The 6448-nt window shown below is 38.8% G+C and overlaps 1 pseudogene; it reads left to right on the top strand.

Annotated features, from left to right (window-relative positions):
* The first annotated feature begins 4659 nt into the window (after positions 1–4659).
* On the top strand, positions 4660–5391 carry LOC116582326 (annotated as a pseudogene).
* Positions 5392–6448: the final 1057 nt, after the last annotated feature.

A 6448-nucleotide genomic window follows, 5' to 3' on the forward strand; every position in this document is an offset into this window, starting at 1 on the left:
AGGACCACTTATTGAAGAGACTATTTTCCCATTTTGTAACCTTGGTGTCCTTGTAGAAGTTCAATTTTTCTACATATAAGATTATATAATCTGTGAACAGAAATAATTTTAACTTCTCTCCTTTCCAATTTGGATGGCTTTTATTTCTTTTTCTTGCCTAGTTGCTCTAGTTATGATTTTCAATACTTCAGTAGAAGTGGCAAAGGTGGTCGTCCTTCCCTTGTTCTTTATCATTATAAAAGGAAAAGCTGGAGCACCTGGGTGGCTCAGTGGGTTAAGCCTTTGCCTTCAACTCAGGTCATGATCTCAGGGTCCCGGGATTAAGCCCCACATCAGCCTCTCTGCTCAGTGGGGAGACTGCTTCCCCCTCTCTCTGCCTGCCTCTCTGCCTACTTGTGATCTCTCTCTCTTTCTCTCTGTCAAATAAATAAAAATCTTTAAAAAAAAAAAAGGAAAAGCTTTCAGTTGTTTACCATTGAGTGGGATCTTAGCTGTAAGCTTTTTTTATGGCCTTTATTTTGATAAGGTAGTTTCCTTCCATTCCTCGTTTGTTGAGCTTTTATCATCAAAGTGTGCTGACTTTTGTCAAGTGCTTTTTCTGCATCATTTGAGATTAACATTTGATTTTTATCTTTTGTTCTGTTAATGTAGTGAATTATATTGATTAATTTTCATATGTCGAACCATCCTTGTATCACAGGGATAAATCCCACCTGGTCATGAGCTATGATCCTTTTAATGTGCTTTTGAATTTGTTTAACGAGGATTTTTGCATTGATATCCATCAGGGATATTGATCTATAGTTTTCTTTTAGTATGTTTGTCTAGCTTTGGCATCAGGCTAATGCTGGCCTCAACAAATAAGTTTGTAGCTGTTCCCGCTTCTTCAGTTTTTTTTTTTTGGAAGGGTTACCATCAACATTTTTAAATTAAAGAAATAGAATATCATAAATAACATCAAGACATATTGTGTGAATTATGGATAAGAGTTATTTTGTGAAGTGTGTACAGGCATGTGCATGTTTGTGCATGTGTGTGTGCATGTGTGTGTTATGTAATGTGTAAATTATTTTCTTACTGTGGGTTCTGGTTTTAAAGTTTTAATATTCAGTGGTATAAACCAGTCATGCTAATGTCATTCCCCTTGCCAGAACTAAGCAGAGGTTAGTGAGGCAGTTCTGGACAATGAGATATGGAGAAGTTATTTATTTTATGTTTATAGCTATAAAAGGACATAGAGAACAGAGCACTGTTTTGCTCTCTTCCAGTCTGTAGGTATTTTTGGTGACTAGGAGACATGTGAGGCTGCTGCATTCATCTTGTGACTACGTGGGAAGTAACCAACTTACTAAGGAAACAGATTGGAAAAATACAATGAACCTGAGTCCTAGTAACACTATGGAGTCAAGCAATCACTCCTGAAATTGCCCTACCTTCCAGATTTCCTGTTACGTAAGATGAAATAAATGTGTTTCTTTATTGTTTAGCCACTTTTAATTAGATCTGTTTAATTTTGTGATAAGTGAATCAGGGATAAAGATACTTTTTAAAGGTTTTATTTATTTATTTGACAGAAAGAGAGAAAGAGACAGCACAAGCAGGGGGTTGGCAGAGGGAGAGGGAGAAGCTGGCTCCCTGCTGAGCAGGGACATGCAGGGCTAGATCCCAGGACCCTGGGATCATGACCTGAGCTGAAGGCAGATGCTTATCTAACTGAGCCACACAGGTGCTCAAAGAATGAAGATATTTTGTTCTTATTTTTTAAGGTTTTATTTATTTATTTAAGAGAGAGAGGGAGAGAGAGCACGAATAGTAGGGTGAGGGAGAAGCAGACTCCCTGCTGAACAGGGAGATTCCGGGCTCGATCCCAGCACCCAGGGATCATGACCTGAGCCCAAGGCAGACACTTAAATGACTGAGCCACCCAAGCGCTCTTTATTCTTCTTTACAGTTCCTACATCACGCTGTATATATTTGGTGGTCAGGACATTTTTGACAATCAATAATCTTATTATGATGATAAGAGCAGAGTGCCAGAGTGGGGCATTTCTAGAATTTCACGATATTCTTTACAGTGTTTTCTTTTTATTTTTTAAAGACTATTTATTTGACAGAGAAAGAGAAAGAGGGAGATAGCAAGAGAGGGAACAGAAACAAGGGGAGGGGGAGAGGGAGAAGCAGGCTTCCCACCAAGCAGGGAGCCCAACAAGGGGCTCTATCCCAGGACCCTGGGACCATGACCTGATCTGAAGACAGGCACTTAATGAATGAGCCACCCAGGCACCCCTTTTGCAGTGTTTTCAATTAAAAAAAATATTGACCTGCTTATTTTTAGTAAAAATTAGTCTCTAGTACAAAGATTATGTTTTGTCTACGCAGAAAGCTAAAACTGCATCAAAACAATTAAATGAGGATATACCCAGAGCTAAGCATCCTTGAATGCAAATATGAAATACCTATGACAGTCTTTATCCTAAAAGTAATCGTAATTTCTTTGACAAAACCAGACTTGATTTTTAACCAATGTATACACGGAGCTTAGAACAGTTTCTGGCACCAGTAAGTGCTAGATAATTATTTGTTCAAATTAATCAAATGAGCATAATAAAATTACTTAATACATGATTCAAGTAATGGTAGAGGTAATGTCACAAAATGATGCATGATAATTGCCAAATGAATAGTACTGATAAGTGTGTGCCCTTCCTTTTCTTTCCTCTTTTCGTCCTTTGCATTTATATTTTTCTCTAAGTTACATTATGGGTTTTTCAATATGCATATTGATTTACTTGCTATAATGTGCTTAGCATATTAAAAGTAGGCAAGAATTTTTTTTTTTAAAAGATGTATTTACTTACTGTAGAGAGAGAGAGAGTGTAAGCGTGTGCCTGGTGAGGGGAGGGGCCGACTCTCCACTGAGCAGGGAGGCCAATGCAGGGCTCCATCTCTCGACCCACAAGATCATGACCTTAGTGGAAACCACGATTCAGACACCAGCAGATGGAGTCACCCAAGTGCTCCAGGCAAGGTTTTTAAGCTGAATGTTATATAAATCATAGTCTCTGATAACCCTTCATTTTATAAAGAAAGAAATTAAGTCCTAGAGGGATTTAATGATTTTTCCAGGGGGCATGCTGATCTATTAATAGTTGGAATGGCTAAGACTATAAAGGTATCCCCCTCACTTAACAACATTTTTTTTTACATTACCAAAAAAATAGTAGCTATATCAATGACAAAATTCTATACTTCCGTAGGTAGTGCCAAATAATAAACTAGAACATTTGGATAATTACAGATCAATAGAATACATACAAAGTTCAATCTTGTTCATTTTAAGCGACAATACATACGGAGTTCCTTCAGTCAGTGCCCTGATCCCAGTCTGTTCTTTGTATAGGGTTTCTTTTGCTCCCTGAGGATTCTGTAATCTTGCTCTCTTTCTTTGCGCTAAGCTACGTCTGAACTACATTTTATAAGTCTGAATCTTTTCTAGACCTTAGACTGCTATTTTATCATGTGCTCTTCTTGCTTTTCTTTATCATGGATTTCTTCTGACTCCTAGATGTGTAGTTAAGAGCACGTACTCTGGAAATCTTAGAAGTTAACTTTGTATGGTGATAGATGATAACTAGACTTATGTGGTAATCATTTTATAATGTATGCATATATCAAATGGTAATGTTGTACACCTGAAACCAATATAATATGTCAATTATATTTCAATTTTAAAAATTTAAGTAGGCTCCATGCTCAGTGTGGAGCCCAACATGGGGCTTGAACTTATGACCCTGAGATCAAGACCTGAGCTGAGACCAAGAGCTGAATGCTTAACCAACTGAACAATGCAGGCATCCTTACCCGTGCCCCCCAATTTTTCTTTTAAATAAGAGCATGAACTTTAGAACCAGACTGCCTGAGCTCATATTCCCAGCTCCACAGCTCTACCAGTTATTAGCCATATGACTCTGGTTAATAGTCTTAACCTCTCTGTCTCTCACTTTCTTCATCTGTAAAATAGAGATATTAATAGTGGTAAGGATTAAGTATGTTAACCTTTAAAAATAAAACTGCCAGTTAGTTTACCAGTGAAAATAAGTTTATTAGGGAATAAAACATTGTGATTTGGACAAGTAAGCTACGGCAAAATCATAGACAAGCCCAGAGGACAAAGTAAATGATCCCTCTCTTATGAAAGAAAGGGAGGAGTTGGCAAGGACTGTTATAAAACAAATAATCCATTGGAGTAAACTGGAAATTGGAAGTATAGTGGCTTTTCATTGGCTGTGTTGTGACAGTCTTTCATTGGCTGGCAATCACAAGTAAAATATTTGTTCTACATAAATATTATCTGCTATTATTTTTAGTACTACAGTTGAGCCTTGAACAACAGGGTTAAGGTGAGGGCTGCTGATTTCCCACCCCAGCTGAAAATCTGCATGTAACTCTTAGCTCTTCAAAACTTAACTACTGATAGCCTACTATTGACTAGATGCCATCCAATAACATCAGTGGTCGCTTAACACATATTTGAGATGTTACATGTATCAGACACAGTATTATTATAATAAAGTAAGTTAGAGAAAAGAAAATGTTATCAAAAAAATTGTAAGGGAGAGAAAATACATTACGGTACTATAAAAAAAATTGTACAGAAAAATGTGGTGTGTGAGAAACAGTGTGACTACCAAGCCACATGGACAGAAGCAGCCCAGGGAAGTTCAGTGGCCTTACTCCTGCCCAGTCACCAAGGCCCCACTCCATGTTTCTCAGGCAAGGCCAGGGGTGAGAGCCAGGCCACAGCAAGGCAGCCCTCAGCCAAGGGCGGGTGAGCCACCACTGTCAGATCTCATGCTACTCCCACTGCCACCACCTCTGCCATCTCCAGAAACTCTGATGTCCTTGGTGGCCAAGCTGTACCTGAGTGATTGGTGAGAGTCTGAGAGGTGTTCCAGAAGCTGCAGAGGCTCATCATTGAGGGTACCACCTTGGAGTACCAGGCCCTGGTGAGCCACATAGGAAGCTGCCACTATGGAGCAGTTCACTTTGAACTTTAGGCCTCAGAAGACTTGCACATCTTCACTACTGCAGCATCTGCAAGAAGCGGAATACACCCTTCGTGGTACTGGCTTCTCGTTTCAAGCTCCTGAAGGAAGCTGAGGGCACAACCACATACACACTCAGCAAGCACAAAGCACAGCACACCTTCCGTAAGAGATATGGCATTCAGAGATTTACACTCCCCCATCAAACCCTGGAGGCTTTGGAATCATTCCATACTGCCTGGCTAAGGATGCTGTGTGGAGTGTGAGCATTGAGAAATTCAGTGGCAGTGACTGCGGAAAAGCCATGAAAGAGCACAAGACCATCAAGAACATGTTTAAGGAGTAAATGCCTGCTTCTCCCTTCCTGAAAAAGAGGAATGACTGGGGTTAGCAGCTTTGCTATCCCCACTGCACCTCAGTGGTGCTTATGAAAATGGCTGACCCAGGCTGCTGGTTCCATTTGGAGCAGCCATCTTGATCTCTGCTGTTTGCTCCAGCTACTGTTTCTTTATAAAATTTAATTTTTTTTATTTGAGTATAGTTGCCATACAATATTACATTAGTTTCAGGTCTACAAAATAGTGATTCAGCATCTCTATATGTCACACTATCTGCTATATGTCACACACTGGCTGCCATTCGTCACCACACAACACTATTATAATACCATTGACTATATTCCTATGTTGTACCTTTTATTCCCATGACTTATTCATTCCATAACTGGAGGCCTATATCTCCCCCTTCTTTTCACCCGTTTCACTCACCCTCTTCCTTCTTGCAACCCCCAGTTTGTTCTCTGTATTTATAGGTCTGATTCTGCTTTTTGTTTACATATTGGTGTGCTTTGTTTTTTAGACTCCACATATGAGTGAAATCATACAGTATTTGTCCTTCTCAGTCTGACTTATTTTATATAGCAAAATACCCCCTAGATCTATGTTGTCACAAGTGGCAAGATCTCATTCTTTCTTATGGCTGAGTAATATTCCATTGTGTATATGTATACCACATCTTCTTTACCCATTTAACTGTCAAAGGAACACTTGGGTTGCTTCCATATTTTGACTATTGTAAATAATGCTGCAATACACATAAGTGTGCTTTTATCTTTTCAAGTTAGTGTTTTTGTTTTTTTTGGGTAAATACCCAGTAGTGGAGATATTGGATCATTTAATATTTCTATTTTTAATTTTTTGAAGGAAACCCTGTATTTTTTCCACAGTGGCTGTACCAACTCATATTCCCACCAACAGTGCACAAGGATTCCTTTTCCTCTAAATCCTCACCAATGCTTGTTATTTTTTGCTTTTTCTTTCTTTTTTTTTTTTTAATTCTAGCCATTCTGACAAATGTAAAGTGATATTTCATGGCGACTTTGATCTACATTTCCCTCATGATTA

This window comes from Mustela erminea, chromosome X (genome assembly GCF_009829155.1).
Source record: "Mustela erminea isolate mMusErm1 chromosome X, mMusErm1.Pri, whole genome shotgun sequence".
Classification (NCBI taxonomy): Eukaryota; Metazoa; Chordata; class Mammalia; order Carnivora; family Mustelidae; genus Mustela; species Mustela erminea.